Genomic DNA, 24869 nt, shown 5'->3' with positions numbered 1-24869 from the left:
GCATTCTCACAAACTGCTTTGTGATGTGTGTGTTCAACTCACAGAGGTGAACCTTTCCTTTGCTAGAGCAGTTATGAAACACTCTTTTTGTAGAATCTGCAAGTGTTCATTTGGAGCGATTTGAGGCCTATGGTGGAAAAAGAAATATCTTCATATATAAACAAGGCAGAAGCATTCTCAGAAAGCTCTTTATGATGTGTGCATTCAACTCAGAGAGATAAGCCTTCCTTTTGATAGAGCAGTTTTGAAACTGTGTTTTTGCAGAATCTGCAAGTGGATATTTGGAGCCCTTTCAGGCCTTCGTTGGAAACGGGAATATCTTCCCATAAAAACTAAACAGAAGAGTTCTGTGAAACTACTTTGTGTAGTATGAATCCAACTCACAGAGTTGAACACTTCTTTTGAAAGAGCAGCTTTGAAACACTCTTTTTGTAGAATCTGCAAGTGTTCGTTTGGAGCGCTTTGAGGCCTATGGTGGAAAAGGAAATATCTTCACATATAAACCAGGCAGAAGCATTCTCAGAAACCTCTTTATGATGTGTGCATTCAACTCGGAGAGATAAGCCTTCCTTTTGATAGAGCAGTTTTGAAACTGTGTTTTGGCAGAATCTGCAAGTGGATACTTGGAGCCCTTTCAGGCCTTCGTTGCAAACGGGAATATCTTCCGATAAAAACGAAACAGAAACGTTCTGTGAAACTGCTTTGTGAAGTATGAATCCAACTCACAGAGTTGAACACTTCTTTTAAAAGAGCAGCTTTGAAACACTCTTTTTGTAGAATCTACATGTGTTCATTTGGAGCGCTTTGAGGCCTATGGTGGAAAAGGAAATATCGTCACATAATACCTAGACAGAAGCATTCTTTGAAACTTCTTTATGATGTGTGCATTCAACTCACAGAGTTGAACTTTCCTTTTCATGGAGCAGTTTGGAAAGAGTCTTTTTGCAGCATCTGCAATAGGATATTTGGAGCTCTTTCAGGCCTTTGTTAGAAGCGGGAATATCTTCCCATAAAAACTGGACAGAAGCATTCTCACAAACTGCTTTGTGATGTGTGTGTTCAACTCACAGAGGTGAACCTTTCCTTTGCTAGAGCAGTTATGAAACACTCTTTTTGTAGAATCTGCAAGTGTTCATTTGGAGCGATTTGAGGCCTATGGTGGAAAAAGAAATATCTTCATATATAAACAAGGCAGAAGCATTCTCAGAAAGCTCTTTATGATGTGTGCATTCAACTCAGAGAGATAAGCCTTCCTTTTGATAGAGCAGTTTTGAAACTGTGTTTTTGCAGAATCTGCAAGTGGATATTTGGAGCCCTTTCAGGCCTTCGTTTTAAACGGGAATATCTTCCATTAAAAACTAAACAGAAGAGTTCTGTGAAACTGCTTTGTGTAGTATGAATCCAACTCACAGAGTTGAACACTTCCTTTCAAAGAGCAGTTTTGAAACACTCTTTTTGTAGAATCTGCAAGTGTTCGTTTGGAGCGCTTTGAGGCCTATGGTGGAAAAGGAAATATCTTCACATATAATCCAGGCAGAAGCATTCTCAGAAACCTCTTTATGATGTGTGCATTCAACTCGGAGAGATAAGCCTTCCTTTTGATAGAGCAGTTTTGCAACTGTGTTTTTGCAGAATCTGCAAGTGTATATTTGGAGCCCTTTCAGGCCTTCGTTGGAAACGGGAATATCTTCCCATAAAAACTAAACAGAAGCGTTCTGTGAAACTCCTTTGTGAAGTATGAATCCAACTCACAGAGTTGAACACTTCTTTTGAAAGAGCAGCTTTGAAACACTCTTTTTGTAGAATCTGCAAGTGTTCATTTGGAGCGCTTTGAGGCCTATGGTGGAAAAGGAAATATCTTCACATAAAACCTAGACAGAAGCATTCTTTGAAACTTCTTTATGATGTGTGCATTCAACTCACGGAGTTGAACTTTCCTTTTCATGGAGCAGTTTGGAAAGAGTCTTTTTGCAGCATCTGCAAGTGGATATTTGGAGCTCTTTCAGGCCTTTGTTAGAAGCGGGAATATCTTCCCATTAAAACTGGACAGAAGCATTCTCACAAACTGCTTTGTGATGTGTGTGTTCAACTCACAGAGGTGAACCTTTCCTTTGCTAGAGCAGTTATGAAACACTCTTTTTGTAGAATCTGCAAGTGTTCATTTGGAGCGCTTTGAGGCCTATGGTGGAAAAAGAAATATCTTCACATAAAACCTAGACAGAAGCATTCTTTGAAACTTCTTTATGATGTGTGCATTCAACTCACAGAGTTGAACCTTCTTTTTCATGGAGCAGTTTGGAAAGAGTCTTTTTGCAGCATCTGCAAGTGGATATTTGGAGCTCTTTCAGGCCTTTGTTAGAAGCGGGAATATCTTCCCATAAAAACTAAACCGAAGCATTCTCACAAACTGCTTTGTGATGTGTGTGTTCAACTCACAGAGGTGAACCTTTCCTTTGCTAGAGCAGTTATGAAACACTCTTTTTGTAGCATCTGCAAGTGTTCATTTGGAGCGCTTTGAGGCCTATGGTGGAAAAAGAAATATCTTCATATATAAACAAGGCAGAAGCATTCTCAGAAACCCCTTTATGATGTGTGCATTCAACTCAGAGTGATAAGCCTTCCTTTTGATAGAGCAGTTTTGAAACTGTGTTTTTGCAGAATCTGCAAGTGGATATTTGGAGCCCTTTCAGGCCTTCGTTGGAAACGGGAATATCTTCCCATAAAAACTAAACAGAAGAGTTCTGTGAAACTGCTTTGTGTAGTATGAATCCAACTCACAGAGTTGAACACTTCTTTTGAAAGAGCAGTTTTGAAACACTCTTTTTGTAGAATCTGCAAGTGTTCGTTTGGAGCGCTTTGAGGCCTATGGTGGAAAAGGAAATATCTTCACATATAAACCAGGCAGAAGCATTCTCAGAAACCTCTTTATGATGTGTGCATTCAACTCGGAGAGATAAGCCTTCCTTTTCATAGAGCAGTTTTGAAACTGTGTTTTGGCAGAATCTGCAAGTGGATACTTAGAGCCCTTTGAGGCCTTCGTTGCAAACGGGAATATCTTCCGATAAAAACGAAACAGAAACGTTCTGTGAAACTGCTTTGTGAAGTATGAATCCAACTCACAGAGTTGAACACTTCTTTTGAAAGCGCAGCTTTTAAACACTCTTTTTGTAGAATCTACATGTGTTCATTTGGAGCGCTTTGAGGCCTATGGTGGAAAAGGAAATATCGTCACATAATACCTAGACAGAAGCATTCTTTGAAACTTCTTTATGATGTGTGCATTCAACTCACAGAGTTGAACATTCCTTTTCATGGAGCAGTTTGGAAAGAGTCTTTTTGCAGCATGTTCAAGTGGATATTTGGAGCTCTTTCAGGCCTTTGTTAGAAGCGGGAATATCTTCCCATTAAAACTGGACAGAAGCATTCTCACAAACTGCTTTGTGATGTGTGTGTTCAACTCACAGAGGTGAACCTTTCCTTTGCTAGAGCAGTTATGAAACACTCTTTTTGTAGAATCTGCAAGTGTTCATTTGGAGCGCTTTGAGGCCTATGGTGGAAAAAGAAATATCTTCACATAAAACCTAGACAGAAGCATTCTTTGAAACTTCTTTGTGATGTGTGCATTCAACTCACAGAGTTGAACCTTCTTTTTCATGGAGCAGTTTGGAAAAAGTCTTTTTGCAGCATCTGCAAGTGGATATTTGGAGCTCTTTCAGGCCTTTGTTAGAAGCGGGAATATCTTCCCATAAAAACTAAACCGAAGCATTCTCACAAACTGCTTTGTGATGTGTGTGTTCAACTCACAGATGTGAACCTTTCCTTTGCTAGAGCAGTTATGAAACACTCTTTTTGTAGAATCTGCAAGTGTTCTTTTGGAGCGCTTTGAGGCCTATGGTGGAAAAAGAAATATCTTCATATATAAACAAGGCAGAAGCATTCTCAGAAACCCCTTTATGATGTGTGCATTCAACTCAGAGAGATAAGCCTTCCTTTTGATAGAGCAGTTTTGAACCTGTGTTTTTGCAGAATCTGCAAGTGGATATTTGGAGCCCTTTCAGGCCTTCGTTGGAAACCGGAATATCTTCCCATAAAAACTAAACAGAAGAGTTCTGTGAAACTGCTTTGTGTAGTATGAATCCAACTCACAGAGTTGAACACTTCCTTTGAAAGAGCAGTTTTGAAACACTCTTTTTGTAGAATCTGCAAGTGTTCGTTTGGAGCGCTTTGAGGCCTATGGTGGAAAAGGAAATATCTTCACATATAAACCAGGCAGAAGCATTCTCAGAAACCTCTTTAAGATGTGTGCCTTCAACTCGGAGAGATAAGCCTTCCTTTTGATAGAGGAGTTTTGAAAGTGTGTTTTGGCAGAATCTGCAAGTGGATACTTAGAGCCCTTTCAGGCTTTCGTTGCAAACGGAAATATCTTCCCATAAAAACGAAACAGAAACGTTCTGTGAAACTGCTTTGTGAAGTATGAATCCAACTCACAGAGTTGAACACTTCTTTTGAAAGAGCATCTTTGAAACACTCTTTTTGTAGAATCTGCAAGTGTTCATTTGGAGCGCTTTGAGGCCTATGGTGGAAAAGGAAATATCTTCACATAAAACCTAGACACAAGCATTCTTTGAAACTTCTTTATGATGTGTGCATTCAACTCACAGAGTTGAACCTTCCTTTTCATGGAGCAGTTTGGAAAGAGTCTTTTTGCAGCATCTGCAAGTGGATATTTTGAGCTCTTTCAGGCCTTTGTTAGAAGCGGGAATATCTTCCCATTAAAACTGGACAGAAGCATTCTCACAAACTGCTTTGTGATGTGTGTGTTCAACTCACAGAGGTGAACCTTTCCTTTGCTAGAGCAGTTATGAAACACTCTTTTTGTAGAATCTGCAAGTGTTCATTTGGAGCGCTTTGAGGCCTATGGTGGAAAAAGAAATATCTTCACATAAAACCTAGACAGAAGCATTCCTTGAAACTTCTTTATGATGTGTGCATTCAACTCACAGAGTTGAACATTCCTTTTCATGGAGCAGTTTGGAAAGAGTCTTTTTGCAGCATCTGCAAGTGGATATTTAGAGCTCTTTCAGGCCTTTGTTAGAAGCGGGAATATCTTCCCATAAAAACTGGACAGAAGCATTCTCACAAACTGCTTTGTGATGTGTGTGTTCAACTCACAGAGGTGAACCTTTCCTTTGCTAGAGCAGTTATGAAACACTCTTTTTGTAGAATCTGCAAGTGTTCATTTGGAGCGATTTGAGGCCTATGGTGGAAAAAGAAATATCTTCATATATAAACAAGGCAGAAGCATTCTCAGAAAGCTCTTTATGATGTGTGCATTCAACTCAGAGAGATAAGCCTTCCTTTTGATAGAGCAGTTTTGAAACTGTATTTTTGCAGAATCTGCAAGTGGATATTTGGAGCCCTTTCAGGCGTTCGTTGGAAACGGGAATATCTTCCCATAAAAACTAAACAGAAGAGTTCTGTAAAACTGCTTTGTGTAGTATGAATCCAACTCACAGAGTTGAACACTTCCTTTGAAAGAGCAGTTTTGAAACACTCTTTTTGTAGAATCTGCAAGTGTTCGTTTGGAGCGCTTTGAGGCCTATGGTGGAAAAGGAAATATCTTCACATATAAACCAGGCAGAAGCATTCTCAGAAACCTCTTTATGATGTGTGCATTCAACTCGGAGAGATAAGCCTTCCTTTTGATAGAGCAGTTTTGAAACTGTGTTTTGGCAGAATCTGCAAGTGGATACTTAGAGCCCTTTCAGGCCTTCGTTGCAAACGGGAATATCTTCCCATAAAAACGAAACAGAAACGTTCTGTGAAACTGCTTTGTGAAGTATGAATCCAACTCACAGAGTTGAACACTTCTTTTGAAAGAGCAGCTTTGAAACACTCTTTTTGTAGAATCTACATGTGTTCATTTGGAGCGCTTTGAGGCCTATGGTGGAAAAGGAAATATCGTCACATAATACCTAGACAGAAGCATTCTTTGAAACTTCTTTATGATGTGTGCATTCAACTCACAGAGTTGAACCTTCCTTTTCATGGAGCAGTTTGGAAAGAGTCTTTTTGCAGCATCTGTAATAGGATATTTGGAGCTCTTTCAGGCCTTTGTTAGAAGCGGGAATATCTTCCCATAAAAACTGGACAGAAGCATTCTCACAAACTGCTTTGTGATGTGTGTGTTCAACTCACAGAGGTGAACATTTCCTTTGCTAGAGCAGTTATGAAACACTCTTTTTGTAGAATCTGCAAGTGTTCATTTGGAGCGCTTTGAGGCCTATGGTGGAAAAAGAAATATCTTCATATATAAACAAGGCAGAAGCATTCTCAGAAAGCTCTTTATGATGTGTGCATTCAACTCAGAGAGATAAGCCTTCCTTTTGATAGAGCAGTTTTGAAACTGTGTTTTTGCAGAATCTGCAAGTGGATATTTGGAGCCCTTTCAGGCCTTCGTTGGAAACGGGAATATCTTCCCATAAAAACTAAACAGAAGAGTTCTGTGAAACTGCTTTGTGTAGTATGAATCCAACTCACAGAGTTGAACACTTCTTTTGAAAGAGCAGTTTTGAAACACTCTTTTTGTACAATCTGCAAGTGTTCGTTTGGAGCGCTTTGAGGCCTATGGTGGAAAAGGAAATATCTTCACATATAAACCAGGCAGAAGCATTCTCAGAAACCTCTTTATGATGTGTGCATTCAACTCGGAGAGATAAGCCTTCCTTTTGATAGAGCAGTTTTGAAACTGTGTTTTGGCAGAATCTGCAAGTGGATACTTGGAGCCCATTCAGGCCTTCGTTGCAAACGGGAATATCTTCCGATAAAAACGAAACAGAAACGTTCTGTGAAACTGCTTTGTGAAGTATGAATCCAACTCACAGAGTTGAACACTTCTTTTAAAAGAGCAGCTTTGAAACACTCTTTTTGTAGAATCTACATGTGTTCATTTGGAGCGCTTTGAGGCCTATGGTGGAAAAGGAAATATCGTCACATAATACCTAGACAGAAGCATTCTTTGAAACTTCTTTATGATGTGTGCATTCAACTCACAGAGTTGAACTTTCCTTTTCATGGAGCAGTTTGGAAAGAGTCTTTTTGCAGCATCTGCAATAGGATATTTGGAGCTCTTTCAGGCCTTTGTTAGAAGCGGGAATATCTTCCCATAAAAACTGGACAGAAGCATTCTCACAAACTGCTTTGTGATGTGTGTGTTCAACTCACAGAGGTGAACCTTTCCTTTGCTAGAGCAGTTATGAAACACTCTTTTTGTAGAATCTGCAAGTGTTCATTTGGAGCGATTTGAGGCCTATGGTGGAAAAAGAAATATCTTCATATATAAACAAGGCAGAAGCATTCTCAGAAAGCTCTTTATGATGTGTGCATTCAACTCAGAGAGATAAGCCTTCCTTTTGATAGAGCAGTTTTGAAACTGTGTTTTTGCAGAATCTGCAAGTGGATATTTGGAGCCCTTTCAGGCCTTCGTTGGAAACGGGAATATCTTCCATTAAAAACTAAACAGAAGAGTTCTGTGAAACTGCTTTGTGTAGTATGAATCCAACTCACAGAGTTGAACACTTCCTTTCAAAGAGCAGTTTTGAAACACTCTTTTTGTAGAATCTGCAAGTGTTCGTTTGGAGCGCTTTGAGGCCTATGGTGGAAAAGGAAATATATTCACATATAATCCAGGCAGAAGCATTCTCAGAAACCTCTTTATGATGTGTGCATTCAACTCGGAGAGATAAGCCTTCCTTTTGATAGAGCAGTTTTGCAACTGTGTTTTTGCAGAATCTGCAAGTGTATATTTGGAGCCCTTTCAGGCCTTCGTTGGAAACGGGAAAATCTTCCCATAAAAACTAAACAGAAGCGTTCTGTGAAACTCCTTTGTGAAGTATGAATCCAACTCACAGAGTTGAACACTTCTTTTGAAAGCGCAGCTTTTAAACACTCTTTTTGTAGAATCTACATGTGTTCATTTGGAGCGCTTTGAGGCCTATGGTGGAAAAGGAAATATCGTCACATAATACCTAGACAGAAGCATTCTTTGAAACTTCTTTATGATGTGTGCATTCAACTCACAGAGTTGAACATTCCTTTTCATGGAGCAGTTTGGAAAGAGTCTTTTTGCAGCATGTTCAAGTGGATATTTGGAGCTCTTTCAGGCCTTTGTTAGAAGCGGGAATATCTTCCCATTAAAACTGGACAGAAGCATTCTCACAAACTGCTTTGTGATGTGTGTGTTCAACTCACAGAGGTGAACCTTTCCTTTGCTAGAGCAGTTATGAAACACTCTTTTTGTAGAATCTGCAAGTGTTCATTTGGAGCGCTTTGAGGCCTATGGTGGAAAAAGAAATATCTTCACATAAAACCTAGACAGAAGCATTCTTTGAAACTTCTTTATGATGTGTGCATTCAACTCACAGAGTTAAACCTTCTTTTTCATGGAGCAGTTTGGAAAAAGTCTTTTTGCAGCATCTGCAAGTGGATATTTGGAGCTCTTTCAGGCCTTTGTTAGAAGCGGGAATATCTTCCCATAAAAACTAAACCGAAGCATTCTCACAAACTGCTTTGTGATGTGTGTGTTCAACTCACAGAGGTGAACCTTTCCTTTGCTAGAGCAGTTATGAAACACTCTTTTTGTAGAATCTGCAAGTGTTCATTTGGAGCGCTTTGAGGCCTATGGTGGAAAAAGAAATATCTTCATATATAAACAAGGCAGAAGCATTCTCAGAAACCCCTTTATGATGTGTGCATTCAACTCAGAGAGATAAGCCTTCCTTTTGATAGAGCAGTTTTGAACCTGTGTTTTTGCAGAATCTGCAAGTGGATATTTGGAGCCCTTTCAGGCCTTCGTTGGAAACGGGAATATCTTCCCATAAAAACTAAACAGAAGAGTTCTGTGAAACTGCTTTGTGTAGTATGAATCCAACTCACAGAGTTGAACACTTCCTTTGAAAGAGCAGTTTTGAAACACTCTTTTTGTAGAATCTGCAAGTGTTCGTTTGGAGCGCTTTGAGGCCTATGGTGGAAAAGGAAATATCTTCACATATAAACCAGGCAGAAGCATTCTCAGAAACCTCTTTAAGATGTGTGCATTCAACTTGGAGAGATAAGCCTTCCTTTTGATAGAGGAGTTTTGAAAGTGTGTTTTGGCAGAATCTGCAAGTGGATACTTAGAGCCCTTTCAGGCTTTCGTTGCAAACGGGAATATCTTCCCAGAAAAACGAAACAGAAACGTTCTGTGAAACTGCTTTGTGAAGTATGAATCCAACTCACAGAGTTGAACACTTCTTTTGAAAGAGCATCTTTGAAACACTCTTTTTGTAGAATCTGCAAGTGTTCATTTGGAGCGCTTTGAGGCCTATGGTGGAAAAGGAAATATCTTCACATAAAACCTAGACAGAAGCATTCTTTGAAACTTCTTTATGATGTGTGCATTCAACTCACAGAGTTGAACCTTCCTTTTCATGGATCAGTTTGGAAAGAGTCTTTTTGCAGCATCTGCAAGTGGATATTTGGAGCTCTTTCAGGCCTTTGTTAGAAGCGGGAATATCTTCCCATTAAAACTGGACAGAAGCATTCTCACAAACTGCTTTGTGATGTGTGTGTTCAACTCACAGAGGTGAACTTTTCCTTTGCTAGAGCAGTTATGAAACACTCTTTTTGTAGAATCTGCAAGTGTTCATTTGGAGCGCTTTGAGGCCTATGGTGGAAAAAGAAATATCTTCACATAAAACCTAGACAGAAGCATTCTTTGAAACTTCTTTATGATGTGTGCATTTAACTCACAGAGATGAACATTCCTTTTCATGGAGCAGTTTGGAAAGAGTCTTTTTGCAGCATCTGCAAGTGGATATTTGGAGCTCTTTCAGGCCTTTGCTAGAAGCGGGAATATCTTCCCATAAAAACTGGACAGAAGCATTCTCACAAACTGCTTTGAGATGTGTGTGTTCAACTCACAGAGGTGAACCTTTCGTTTGCTAGAGCAGTTATGAAACACTCTTTTTGTAGAATCTGCAAGTGTTCATTTGGAGCGCTTTGAGGCCTATGGTGGAAAAAGAAATATCTTCATATATAAACAAGGCAGAAGCATTCTCAGAAAGCTCTTTATGATGTGTGCATTCAACTCAGAGAGATAAGCCTTCCTTTTGATAGAGCAGTTTTGAAACTGTATTTTTGCAGAATCTGCAAGTGGATATTTGGAGCCCTTTCAGGCCTTCGTTGGAAACGGGAATATCTTCCCACAAAAACTAAACAGAAGAGTTCTGTGAAACTGCTTTGTGTAGTATGAATCCAACTCACAGAGTTGAGCACTTCCTTTGAAAGAGCAGTTTTGAAACACTCTTTTTGTAGAATCTGCAAGTGTTCGTTTGGAGCGCTTTGAGGCCTATGGTGGAAAAGGAAATATCTTCACATATAAACCAGGCAGAAGCATTCTCAGAAACCTCTTTATGATGTGTGCATTCAACTCGGAGAGATAAGCCTTCCTTTTGATAGAGCAGTTCTGAAACTGTGTTTTGGCAGAATCTGCAAGTGGATACTTAGAGCCCTTTCAGGCCTTCGTTGCAAACGGGAATATCTTCCCGTAAAAACGAAACAGAAACGTTCTGTGAAACAGCTTTGTGAAGTATGAATCCGACTCACAGAGTTGAACACTTCTTTTGAAAGAGCAGCTTTGAAACACTCTTTTTGTAGAATCTACATGTGTTCATTTGGAGCGCTTTGAGGCCTATGGTGGAAAAGGAAATATCGTCACATAATACCTAGACAGAAGCATTCTTTGAAACTTCTTTATGATGTGTGCATTCAACTCACAGAGTTGAACTTTCTTTTTCATGGAGCAGTTTGGAAAGAGTCTTTTTGCAGCATCTGCAATAGGATATTTGGAGCTCTTTCAGGCCTTTGTTAGAAGCGGGAATATATTCCCATAAAAACTGGACAGAAGCATTCTCACAAACTGCTTTGTGATGTGTGTGTTCAACTCACAGAGGTGAACCTTTCCTTTGCTAGAGCAGTTATGAAACACTCTTTTTGTAGAATCTGCAAGTGTTCATTTGGAGCGATTTGAGGCCTATGGTGGAAAAAGAAATATCTTCATATATAAACAAGGCAGAAGCATTCTCAGAAAGCTCTTTATGATGTGTGCATTCAACTCAGAGAGATAAGCCTTCCTTTTGATAGAGCAGTTTTGAAACTGTGTTTTTGCAGAATCTGCAAGTGGATATTTGGAGCCCTTTCAGGCCTTCGTTGGAAACGGGAATATCTTCCCATAAAAACTAAACAGAAGAGTTCTGTGAAACTCCTTTGTGAAGTGTGAATCCAACTCACAGAGTTGAACACTTCTTTTGAAAGAGCAGCTTTGAAACACTCTTTTTGTAGAATCTGCAAGTGTTCGTTTGGAGCGCTTTGAGGCCTATGGTGGAAAAGGAAATATCTTCACATATAAACCAGGCAGAAGCATTCTCAGAAACCTCTTTATGATGTGTGCATTCAACTCGGAGAGATAAGCCTTCCTTTTGATAGAGCAGTTTTGAAACTGTGTTTTGGCAGAATCTGCAAGTGGATACTTGGAGCCCTTTCAGGCCTTCGTTGCAAACGGGAATATCTTCCGATAAAAACGAAACAGAAACGTTCTGTGAAACTGCTTTGTGAAGTATGAATCCAACTCACAGAGTTGAACACTTCTTTTGAAAGAGCAGCTTTGAAACACTCTTTTTGTAGAATCTACATGTGTTCATTTGGAGCGCTTTGAGGCCTATGGTGGAAAAGGAAATATCGTCACATAATACCTAGACAGAAGCATTCTTTGAAACTTCTTTATGATGTGTGCATTCAACTCACAGAGTTGAACTTTCCTTTTCATGGAGCAGTTTGGAAAGAGTCTTTTTGCAGCATCTGCAATAGGATATTTGGAGCTCTTTCAGGCCTTTGTTAGAAGCGGGAATATCTTCCCATAAAAACTGGACAGAAGCATTCTCACAAACTGCTTTGTGATGTGTGTGTTCAACTCACAGAGGTGAACCTTTCCTTTGCTAGAGCAGTTATGAAACACTCTTTTTGTAGAATCTGCAAGTGTTCATTTGGAGCGATTTGAGGCCTATGGTGGAAAAAGAAATATCTTCATATATAAACAAGGCAGAAGCATTCTCAGAAAGCTCTTTATGATGTGTGCATTCAACTCAGAGAGATAGGCCTTCCTTTTGATAGAGCAGTTTTGAAACTGTGTTTTTGCAGAATCTGCAAGTGGATATTTGGAGCCCTTTCAGGCCTTCGTTGGAAACGGGAATATCTTCCATTAAAAACTAAACAGAAGAGTTCTGTGAAACTGCTTTGTGTAGTATGAATCCAACTCCCAGATTTGAACACTTCCTTTCAAAGAGCAGTTTTGAAACACTCTTTTTGTAGAATCTGCAAGTGTTCGTTTGGAGCGCTTTGAGGCCTATGGTGGAAAAGGAAATATCTTCACATATAATCCAGGCAGAAGCATTCTCAGAAACCTCTTTATGATGTGTGCATTCAACTCGGAGAGATAAGCCTTCCTTTTGATAGAGCAGTTTTGCAACTGTGTTTTTGCAGAATCTGCAAGTGTATATTTGGAGCCCTTTCAGGCCTTCGTTGGAAACGGGAATATCTTCCCATAAAAACTAAACAGAAGCGTTCTGTGAAACTCCTTTGTGAAGTATGAATCCAACTCACAGAGTTGAACACTTCTTTTGAAAGAGCAGCTTTGAAACACTCTTTTTGTAGAATCTGCAAGTGTTCATTTGGAGCGCTTTGAGGCCTATGGTGGAAAAGGAAATATCTTCACATAAAACCTAGACAGAAGCATTCTTTGAAACTTCTTTATGATGTGTGCATTCAACTCACAGAGTTGAACATTCCTTTTCATGGAGCAGTTTGGAAAGAGTCTTTTTGCAGCATCTGCAAGTGGATATTTGGAGCTCTTTCAGGCCTTTGTTAGAAGCGGGAATATCTTCCCATTAAAACTGGACAGAAGCATTCTCACAAACTGCTTTGTGATGTGTGTGTTCAACTCACAGAGGTGAACCTTTCCTTTGCTAGAGCAGTTATGAAACACTCTTTTTGTAGAATCTGCAAGTGTTCATTTGGAGCGCTTTGAGGCCTATGGTGGAAAAAGAAATATCTTCACATAAAACCTAGACAGAAGCATTCTTTGAAACTTCTTTATGATGTGTGCATTCAACTCACAGAGTTGAACCTTCTTTTTCATGGAGCAGTTTGGAAAGAGTCTTTTTGCAGCATCTGCAAGTGGATATTTGGAGCTCTTTCAGGCCTTTGTTAGAAGCGGGAATATCTTCCCATAAAAACTAAACCGAAGCATTCTCACAAACTGCTTTGTGATGTGTGTGTTCAACTCACAGAGGTGAACATTTCCTTTGCTAGAGCAGTTATGAAACACTCTTTTTGTAGAATCTGCAAGTGTTCATTTGGAGCGCTTTGAGGCCTATGGTGGAAAAAGAAATATCTTCACATAAAACCTAGACAGAAGCATTCTTTGAAACTTCTTTATGATGTGTGCATTCAACTCACAGAGTTGAACCTTCTTTTTCATGGAGCAGTTTGGAAAGAGTCTTTTTGCAGCATCTGCAAGTGGATATTTGGAGCTCTTTCAGGCCTTTGTTAGAAGCGGGAATATCTTCCCATAAAAACTAAACCGAAGCATTCTCACAAACTGCTTTGTGATGTGTGTGTTCAACTCACAGAGGTGAACCTTTCCTTTGCTAGAGCAGTTATGAAACACTCTTTTTGTAGAATCTGCAAGTGTTCATTTGGAGCGCTTTGAGGCCTATGGTGGAAAAAGAAATATCTTCATATATAAACAAGGCAGAAGCATTCTCAGAAACCCCTTTATGATGTGTGCATTCAACTCAGAGAGATAAGCCTTCCTTTTGATAGAGCAGTTTTGAACCTGTGTTTTTGCAGAATCTGCAAGTGGATATTTGGAGCCCTTTCAGGCCTTCGTTGGAAACGGGAATATCTTCCCATAAAAACTAAACAGAAGAGTTCTGTGAAACTGCTTTGTGTAGTATGAATCCAACTCACAGAGTTGAACACTTCCTTTGAAAGAGCAGTTTTGAAACACTCTTTTTGTAGAATCTGCAAGTGTTCGTTTGGAGCGCTTTGAGGCCTATGGTGGAAAAGGAAATATCTTCACATATAAACCAGGCAGAAGCATTCTCAGAAACCTCTTTATGATGTGTGCATTCAACTCGGAGAGATAAGCCTTCCTTTTGATAGAGCAGTTCTGAAACTGTGTTTTGGCAGAATCTGCAAGTGGATACTTAGAGCCCTTTCAGGCCTTCGTTGCAAACGGGAATATCTTCCCATAAAAACGAAACAGAAACGTTCTGTGAAACTGCTTTGTGAAGTATGAATCCAACTCACAGAGTTGAACACTTCTTTTGAAAGAGCAGCTTTGAAACACTCTTTTTGTAGAATCTACATGTGTTCATTTGGAGCGCTTTGAGGCCTATGGTGAAAAAGGAAATATCGTCACATAATACCTAGACATAAGCATTCTTTGAAACTTCTTTATGATGTGTGCATTCAACTCACAGAGTTGAACCTTCCTTTTCATGGAGCAGTTTGGAAAGAGTCTTTTTGCAGCATCTGCAAGTGGATATTTGGAGCTCTTTCAGGCCTTTGTTAGAAGCGGGAATATCTTCCCATAAAAACTGGACAGAAGCATTCTCACAAACTGCTTTGTGATGTGTGTGTTCAACTCACAGAGGTGAACCTTTCCTTTGCTAGAGCAGTTATGAAACACTCTTTTTGTAGAATCTGCAAGTGTTCATTTGGAGCGATTTGAGGCCTATGGTGGAAAAAGAAATATCTTCATATATAAACAAGGCAGAAGCATTCTCAGAAAGCTCTTTATGATGTGTGCATTCAACTCAGAGAGATAAGCCTTCCTTTTGATAGAGCAGTTTTGAAACTGTGTTTTTGCAGAATCTGCAAGTGGATATTTGGAGCCCTTTCAGGCCTTCGTTGGAAACGGGAATATCTTCCCATAAAAACTAAACAGAAGAGTTCTGTGAAACTGCTTTGTGTAGTATGAATCCAACTCACAGAGTTGAACACTTCTTTTGAAAGAGCAGCTTTGAAACACTCTTTTTATAGAATCTGCAAGTGTTCGTTTGGAGCGCTTTGAGGCCTATGGTGGAAAAGGAAATATCTTCACATATAAACCAGGCAGAAGCATTCTCAGAAACCTCTTTATGATGTGTGCATTCAACTCGGAGAGATAAGCCTTCCTTTTGATAGAGCAGTTTTGAAACTGTGTTTTGGCAGAATTTGCAAGTGGATACTTGGAGCCCTTTCAGGCCTTCGTTGCAAACGGGAATATCTTCCGCTAAAAACGAAACAGAAACGTTCTGTGAAACTGCTTTGTGAAGTATGAATCCAACTCACAGAGTTGAACACTTCTTTTGAAAGCGCAGCTTTGAAACACTCTTTTTGTAGAATCTACATGTGTTCATTTGGAGCGCTTTGAGGCCTATGGTGGAAAAGGAAATATCGTCACATACTACCTAGACAGAAGCATTCTTTGAAACTTCTTTATGATGTGTGCATTCAACTCACAGAGTTGAACTTTCCTTTTCATGGAGCAGTTTGGAAAGAGTCTTTTTGCAGCATCTGCAAGTGGATATTTGGAGCTCTTTCAGGTCTTTGTTAGAAGCGGGAATATCTTCCCATTAAAACTGGACAGAAGCATTCTCACAAACTGCTTTGTGATGTGTGTGTTGAACTCACAGAGGTGAACCTTTCCTTTGCTAGAGCAGTTATGAAACACTCTTTTTGTAGAATCTGCAAGTGTTCATTTGGAGCGCTTTGAGGCCTATGGTGGAAAAAGAAATATCTTCACATAAAACCTAGACAGAAGCATTCTTTGAAACTTCTTTATGATGTGTGCATTCAACTCACAGAGTTGAACCTTCTTTTTAATGGAGCAGTTTGGAAAGAGTCTTTTTGCAGCATCTGCAAGTGGATATTTGGAGCTCTTTCAGGCCTTTGTTAGAAGCGGGAATATCTTCCGATAAAAACTGGACAGAAGCATTCTCACAAACTGCTTTGTGATGTGTGTGTTCAACTCACAGAGGTGAACCTTTCCTTTGCTAGAGCAGTTATGAAACACTCTTTTTGTAGAATCTGCAAGTGTTCATTTGGAGCGATTTGAGGCTTATGGTGGAAAAAGAAATATCTTCATATATAAACAAGGCAGAAGCATTCTCAGAAAGCTCTTTATGATGTGTGCATTCAACTCAGAGAGATAAGCCTTCCTTTTGATAGAGCAGTTTTGAAACTGTATTTTTGCGGAATCTGTAGTGGATATTTGGAGCCCTTTCAGGCCTTCGTTGGAAACGGGAATATCTTCCCATAAAAACTAAACAGAAGAGTTCTGTGAAACTGCTTTGTGTAGTATGAATCCAACTCACAGAGTTGAACACTTCCTTTGAAAGAGCAGTTTTGAAACACTCTTTTTGTAGAATCTGCAAGTGTTCGTTTGGAGCGCTTTGAGGCCTATGGTGGAAAAGGAAATATCTTCACATATAAACCAGGCAGAAGCATTCTCAGAAACCTCTTTATGATGTGTGCATTCAACTCGGAGAGATAAGCCTTCCTTTTGATAGAGCAGTTCTGAAACTGTGTTTTGGCAGAATCTGCAAGTGGATACTTAGAGCCCTTTCAGGCCTTCGTTGCAAACGGGAATATCTTCCCATAAAAACGAAACAGAAACGTTCTGTGAAACTGCTTTGTGAAGTATGAATCCAACTCACAGAGTTGAACACTTCTTTTGAAAGAGCAGCTTTGAAACACTCTTTTTGTAGAATCTACATGTGTTCATTTGGAGCGCTTTGAGGCCTACGGTGAAAAAGGAAATATCGTCACATAATACCTAGACATAAGCATTCTTTGAAACTTCTTTATGATGTGTGCATTCAACTCACAGAGTTGAACCTTCCTTTTCATGGAGCAGTTTGGAAAGAGTCTTTTTGCAGCATCTGCAAGTGGATATTTGGAGCTCTTTCAGGCCTTTGTTAGAAGCGGGAATATCTTCCCATAAAAACTGGACAGAAGCATTCTCACAAACTGCTTTGTGATGTGTGTGTTCAACTCACAGAGGTGAACCTTTCCTTTGCTAGAGCAGTTATGAAACACTCTTTTTGTAGAATCTGCAAGTGTTCATTTGGAGCGCTTTGAGGCCTATGGTGGAAAAAGAAATATCTTCATATATAAACAAGGCAGAAGCATTCTCAGAAAGCTCTTTATGATGTGTGCATTCAACTCAGAGAGATAAGCCTTCCTTTTGATAGAGCAGTTTTGAAACTGTGTTTTTGCAGAATCTGCAAGTGGATATTTGGAGCCCTTTCAGGCCTTCGTTGGAAACGGGAATATCTTCCCATAAAAACTAAACAGAAGAGTTCTGTGAAACTGCTTTGTGTAGAAAGAATCCAACTCACAGAGTTGAACACTTCTTTTGAAAGAGCAGCTTTGAAACACTCTTTTTGTAGAATCTGCAAGTGTTCGTTTGGAGCGCTTTGAGGCCTATGGTGGAAAAGGAAATATCTTCACATATAAACCAGGCAGAAGCATTCTCAGAAACCTCTTTATGATGTGTGCATTCAACTCGGAGAGATAAGCCTTCCTTTTGATAGAGCAGTTTTGAAACTGTGTTTTGGCAGAATCTGCAAGTGGATACTTGGAGCCCTTTCAGGCCTTCGTTGCAAACGGGAATATCTTCGGATAAAAACGAAACAGAAACGTTCTGTGAAACTGCTTTGTGAAGTATGAATCCAACTCACAGAGTTGAACACTTCTTTTGAAAGCGCAGCTTTGAAACACTCTTTTTGTAGAATCTACATGTGTTCATTTGGAGCGCTTTGAGGCCTATGGTGGAAAAGGAAATATCGTCACATAATACCTAGACAGAAGCATTCTTTGAAACTTCTTTATGATGTGTGCATTCAACTCACAAAGTTGAACATTCCTTTTCATGGAGCAGTTTGGAAAGAGTCTTTTTGCAGCATCTGCAAGTGGATATTTGGAGCTCTTTCAATCCTTTGTTAGAAGCGGGAATATCTTTCCATTAAAACTGGACAGAAGCATTCTCACAAACTGCTTTGTGATGTGTGTGTTCAACTCACAGAGGTGAACCTTTCCTTTGCTAGAGCAGTTATGAAACACTCTTTTTGTAGAATCTGCAAGTGTTCATTTGGAGCGCTTTGAGGCCTATGGTGGAAAAAGAAATATCTTCACATAAAACCTAGACAGAAGCATTCTTTGAAACTTCTTTATGATGTGTGCATTCAACTCACAGAGTTGAACCTTCTTTTTAATGGAGCAGTTTGGAAAGAGTCTTTTTGCAGCATCTGCAAGTGGATATTTGGAGCTCTTTCAGGCCTTTGTTAGAAGCGGGAATATCTTCCCATAAAAACTGGACAGAAGCATTCTCACAAACTGCTTTGTGATGTGTGTGTTCAACTCACAGAGGTGAACCTTTCCTTTGCTAGAGCAGTTATGAAACACTCTTTTTGTAGAATCTGCAAGTGTTCATTTGGAGCGATTTGAGGCCTATGGTGGAAAAAGAAATATCTTCATATATAAACAAGGCAGAAGCATTCTCAGAAAGCTCTTTATGATGTGTGCATTCAACTCAGAGAGATAAGCCTTCCTTTTGATAGAGCAGTTTTGAAACTGTGTTTTTGCAGAATCTGCAAGTGGATATTTGGAGCCCTTTCAGGCCTTCGTTGGAAACGGGAATATCTTCCATTAAAAACTAAACAGAAGAGTTCTGTGAAACTGCTTTGGGTAGTATGAATCCAACTCACAGAGTTGAACACTTCCTTTGAAAGAGCAGTTTTGAAACACTCTTTTTGTAGAATCTGCAAGTGTTCGTTTGGAGCGCTTTGAGGCCTATGGTGGAAAAGGAAATATCTTCACATATAATCCAGGCAGAAGCATTCTCAGAAACCTCTTTATGATGTGCGCATTCAACTCGGAGAGATAAGCCTTCCTTTTGATAGAGCAGTTTTGCAACTGTGTTTTTGCAGAATCTGCAAGTGTATATTTGGAGCCCTTTCAGGCCTTCGTTGGAAACGGGAATATCTTCCCATAAAAACTAAACAGAAGCGTTCTGTGAAACTCCTTTGTGAAGTATGAATCCAACTCACAGAGTTGAACACTTCTTTTGAAAGAGCAGCTTTGAAACACTCTTTTTGTAAAATCTGCAAGTGTTCATTTGGAGCGCTTTGAGGCCTATGGGGGAAAAGGAAATATCTTCACATAAAACCTAGACAGAAGCATTCTTTGAAACTTCTTTATGATGTGTGCATTCAACTCACAGAGTTGAACATTCCTTTTCATGGAGCAGTTTGGAAAGAGTCTTTTTGCAGCATCTGCAAGTGGATATTTGGAGCTCTTTCAGGCCTTTGTTAGAAGCGGGAATATCTTCCCATTAAAACTGGACAGAAGCATTCTCACAAACTGCTTTGTGATGTGTGTGTTCAACTCACAGAGGTGAACCTTTCCTTTGCTAGAGCAGTTATGAAACACTCTTTTTGTAGAATCTGCAAGTGTTCATTTGGAGCGCTTTGAGGCCTATGGTGGAAAAAGAAATATCTTCACATAAAACCTAGACAGAAGCATTCTTTGAAACTTCTTTATGATGTGTGCATTCAACTCACAGAGTTGAACCTTCTTTTTCATGGAGCAGTTTGGAAAGAGTCTTTTTGCAGCATCTGCAAGTGGATATTTGGAGCTCTTTCAGGCCTTTGTTAGAAGCGGGAATATCTTCCCATAAAAACTAAACCGAAGCATTCTCACAAACTGCTTTGTGATGTGTGTGTTCAACTCACAGAGGTGAACCTTTCCTTTGCTAGAGCAGTTATGAAACACTCTTTTTGTAGCATCTGCAAGTGTTCATTTGCAGCGCTTTGAGGCCTATGGTGGAAAAAGAAATATCTTCATATATAAACAAGGCAGAAGCATTCTCAGAAACCACTTTATGATGTGTGCATTCAACTCAGAGAGATAAGCCTTCCTTTTGATAGAGCAGTTTTGAACCTGTGTTTTTGCAGAATATGCAAGTGGATATTTGGAGCCCTTTCAGGCCTTCGTTGGAAACGGGAATATCTTCCCATAAAAACTAAACAGAAGAGTTCTGTGAAACTGCTTTGTGTAGTATGAATCCAACTCACAGATTTGAACACTTCCTTTCAAAGAGCAGTTTTGAAACACTCTTTTTGTAGAATCTGCAAGTGTTCGTTTGGAGCGCTTTGAGGCCTATGGTGGAAAAGGATATATCTTCACATATAATCCAGGCAGAAGCATTCTCAGAAACCTCTTTATGATGTGTGCATTCAACTCGGAGAGATAAGCCTTCCTTTTGATAGAGCAGTTTTGCAACTGTGTTTTTGCAGAATCTGCAAGTGTATATTTGGAGCCCTTTCAGGCCTTCGTTGGAAACGGGAATATCTTCCCATAAAAACTAAACAGAAGCGTTCTGTGAAACTCCTTTGTGAAGTATGAATCCAACTCACAGAGTTGAACACTTCTTTTGAAAGAGCAGCTTTGAAACACTCTTTTTGTAGAATCTGCAAGTGTTCATTTGGAGCGCTTTGAGGCCTATGGTGGAAAAGGAAATATCTTCACATAAAACCTAGACAGAAGCATTCTTTGAAACTTCTTTATGATGTGTGCATTCAACTCACAGAGTTGAACATTCCTTTTCATGGAGCAGTTTGGAAAGAGTCTTTTTGCAGCATCTGCAAGTGGATATTTGGAGCTCTTTCAGGCCTTTGTTAGAAGCGGGAATATCTTCCCATAAAAACTGGACAGAAGCATTCTCACAAACTGCTTTGTGATGTGTGTGTTCAACTCACAGAGGTGAACCTTTCCTTTGCTAGAGCAGTTATGAAACACTCTTTTTGTAGAATCTGCAAGTGTTCATTTGGAGCGATTTGAGGCCTATGGTGGAAAAAGAAATATCTTCATATATAAACAAGGCAGAAGCATTCTCAGAAAGCTCTTTATGATGTGTGCATTCAACTCAGAGAGATAAGCCTTCCTTTTGATAGAGCAGTTTTGAAACTGTGTTTTTGCAGAATCTGCAAGTGGATATTTGGAGCCCTTTCAGGCCTTCGTTGGAAACGGGAATATCTTCCCATAAAAACTAAACAGAAGAGTTCTGTGAAACTGCTTTGTGTAGTATGAATCCAACTCACAGAGTTGAACACTTCTTTTGAAAGAGCAGCTTTGAAACACTCTTTTTGTAGAATCTGCAAGTGTTCGTTTGGAGCGCTTTGAGGCCTATGGTGGAAAAGGAAATATCTTCACATATAAACCAGGCAGAAGCATTCTCAGAAACCTCTTTATGATGTGTGCATTCAACTCGGAGAGATAAGCCTTCCTTTTGATAGAGCAGTTTTGAAACTGTGTTTTGGCAGAATCTGCAAGTGGATACTTAGAGCCCTTTCAGGCCTTCGTTGCAAACGGGAATATCTTCCCATAAAAACGAAACAGAAACGTTCTGTGAAACTGCTTTGTGAAGTATGAATCCAACACACAGAGTTGAACACTTCTTTTGAAAGAGCAGCTTTGAAACACTCTTTTTGTAGAATCTACATGTGTTCATTTGGAGCGCTTTGAGGCCTATGGTGGAAAAGGAAATATCGTCACATAATACCTAGACAGAAGCATTCTTTGAAACTTCTTTATGATGTGTGCATTCAACTCACAGAGTTGAACCTTCCTTTTCATGGAGCAGTTTGGAAAGAGTGTTTTTGCAGCATCTGCAAGTGGATATTTGGAGCTCTTTCAGGCCTTTGTTAGAAGCGGGAATATCTTCCCATAAAAACTAAACCGAAGCATTCTCACAAACTGCTTTGTGATGTGTGTGTTCAACTCACAGAGGTGAACCTTTCCTTTGCTAGAGCAGTTATGAAACACTCTTTTTGTAGAATCTGCAAGTGTTCATTTGGAGCGATTTGAGGCCTATGGTGGAAAAAGAAATATCTTCATATATAAACAAGGCAGAAGCATTCTCAGAAAGCTCTTTATGATGTGTGCATTCAACTCAGAGAGATAAGCCTTCCTTTTGATAGAGCAGTTTTGAAACTGTGTTTTTGCAGAATCTGCAAGTGGATATTTGGAGCCCTTTCAGGCCTTCGTTGGAAACGGGAATATCTTCCCATAAAAACTAAACAGAAGAGTTCTGTGAAACTGCTTTGTGTAGTATGAATCCAACTCACAGAGTTGAACACTTCTTTTGAAAGAGCAGTTTTGAAACACTCTTTTTGTACAATCTGCAAGTGTTCGTTTGGAGCGCTTTGAGGCCTATGGTGGAAAAGGAAATATCTTCACATATAAACCAGGCAGAAGCATTCTCAGAAACCTCTTTATGATGTGTGCATTCAACTCGGAGAGATAAGCCTTCCTTTTGATAGAGCAGTTTTGAAACTGTGTTTTGGCAGAATCTGCAAGTGGATACATAGAGCCCTTTCAGGCCTTCGTTGCAAACGGGAATATCTTCCGATAAAAACGAAACAGAAACGTTCTGTGAAACTGCTTTGTGAAGTATGAATCCAACTCACAGAGTTGAACACTTCTTTTGAAAGCGCAGCTTTGAAACACTCTTTTTGTAGAATCTACATGTGTTCATTTGGAGCGCTTTGAGGCCTATGGTGGAAAAGGAAATATCGTCACATAATACCTAGACAGAAGCATTCTTTGAAACTTCTTTATGATGTGTGCATTCAACTCACAGAGTTGAACATTCCTTTTCATGGAGCAGTTTGGAAAGAGTCTTTTTGCAGCATCTGCAAGTGGATATTTGGAGCTCTTTCAATCCTTTGTTAGAAGCAGGAATATCTTCCCATTAAAACTGGACAGAAGCATTCTCACAAACTGCTTTGTGATGTGTGTGTTCAACTCACAGAGGTGAACCTTTCCTTTGCTAGAGCAGTTATGAAACACTCTTTTTGTAGAATCTGCAAGTGTTCATTTGGAGCGCTTTGAGGCCTATGGTGGAAAAAGAAATATCTTCACATAAAACCTAGACAGAAGCATTCTTTGAAACTTCTTTATGATGTGTGCATTCAACTCACAGAGTTGAACCTTCTTTTTCATGGAGCAGTTTGGAAAGAGTCTTTTTGCAGCATCTGCAAGTGGATATTTGGAGCTCTTTCAGGCCTTTGTTAGAAGCGGGAATATCTTCCCATAAAAACTGGACAGAAGCATTCTCACAAACTGCTTTGTGATGTGTGTGTTCAACTCACAGAGGTGAACCTTTCCTTTGCTAGAGCAGTTATGAAACACTCTTTTTGTAGAATCTGCAAGTGTTCATTTGGAGCGATTTGAGGCCTATGGTGGAAAAAGAAATATCTTCATATATAAACAAGGCAGAAGCATTCTCAGAAAGCTCTTTATGATGTGTGCATTCAACTCAGAGAGATAAGCCTTCCTTTTGATAGAGCAGTTTTGAAACTGTGTTTTTGCAAAATCTGCAAGTGGATATTTGGAGCCCTTTCAGGCCTTCGTTGGAAACGGGAATATCTTCCATTAAAAACTAAACAGAAGAGTTCTGTGAAACTGCTTTGGGTAGTATGAATCCAACTCACAGAGTTGAACACTTCCTTTGAAAGAGCAGTTTTGAAACACTCTTTTTGTAGAATCTGCAAGTGTTCGTTTGGAGCGCTTTGAGGCCTATGGTGGAAAAGGAAATATCTTCACATATAATCCAGGCAGAAGCATTCTCAGAAACCTCTTTATGATGTGTGCATTCAACTCGGAGAGATAAGCCTTCCTTTTGATAGAGCAGTTTTGCAACTGTGTTTTTGCAGAATCTGCAAGTGTATATTTGGAGCCCTTTCAGGCCTTCGTTGGAAACGGGAATATCTTCCCATAAAAACTAAACAGAAGCGTTCTGTGAAACTCCTTTGTGAAGTATGAATCCAACTCACAGAGTTGAACACTTCTTTTGAAAGAGCAGCTTTGAAACACTCTTTTTGTAAAATCTGCAAGTGTTCATTTGGAGCGCTTTGAGGCCTATGGTGGAAAAGGAAATATCTTCACATAAAACCTAGACAGAAGCATTCTTTGAAACTTCTTTATGATGTGTGCATTCACCTCACAGAGTTGAACATTCCTTTTCATGGAGCAGTTTGGAAAGAGTCTTTTTGCAGCATCTGCAAGTGGATATTTGGAGCTCTTTCAGGCCTTTGTTAGAAGCGGGAATATCTTCCCATTAAAACTGGACAGAAGCATTCTCACAAACTGCTTTGTGATGTGTGTGTTCAACTCACAGAGGTGAACCTTTCCTTTGCTAGAGCAGTTATGAAACACTCTTTTTGTAGAATCTGCAAGTGTTCATTTGGAGCGCTTTGAGGCCTATGGTGGAAAAAGAAATATCTTCACATAAAACCTAGACAGAAGCATTCTTTGAAACTTCTTTATGATGTGTGCATTCAACTCACAGAGTTGAACCTTCTTTTTCATGGAGCAGTTTGGAAAGAGTCTTTTTGCAGCATCTGCAAGTGGATATTTGGAGCTCTTTCAGGCCTTTGTTAGAAGCGGGAATATCTTCCCATAAAAACTAAACCGAAGCATTCTCACAAACTGCTTTGTGATGTGTGTGTTCAACTCACAGAGGTGAACCTTTCCTTTGCTAGAGCAGTTATGAAACACTCTTTTTGTAGCATCTGCAAGTGTTCATTTGCAGCGCTTTGAGGCCTATGGTGGAAAAAGAAATATCTTCATATATAAACAAGGCAGAAGCATTCTCAGAAACCACTTTATGATGTGTGCATTCAACTCAGAGAGATAAGCCTTCCTTTTGATAGAGCAGTTTT

Source organism: Pongo abelii, chromosome 3, assembly GCF_028885655.2.
Source record: "Pongo abelii isolate AG06213 chromosome 3, NHGRI_mPonAbe1-v2.0_pri, whole genome shotgun sequence".
In the NCBI taxonomy this organism is placed as follows: domain Eukaryota; kingdom Metazoa; phylum Chordata; class Mammalia; order Primates; family Hominidae; genus Pongo; species Pongo abelii.
This window is presented reverse-complemented; position numbering follows the sequence as displayed.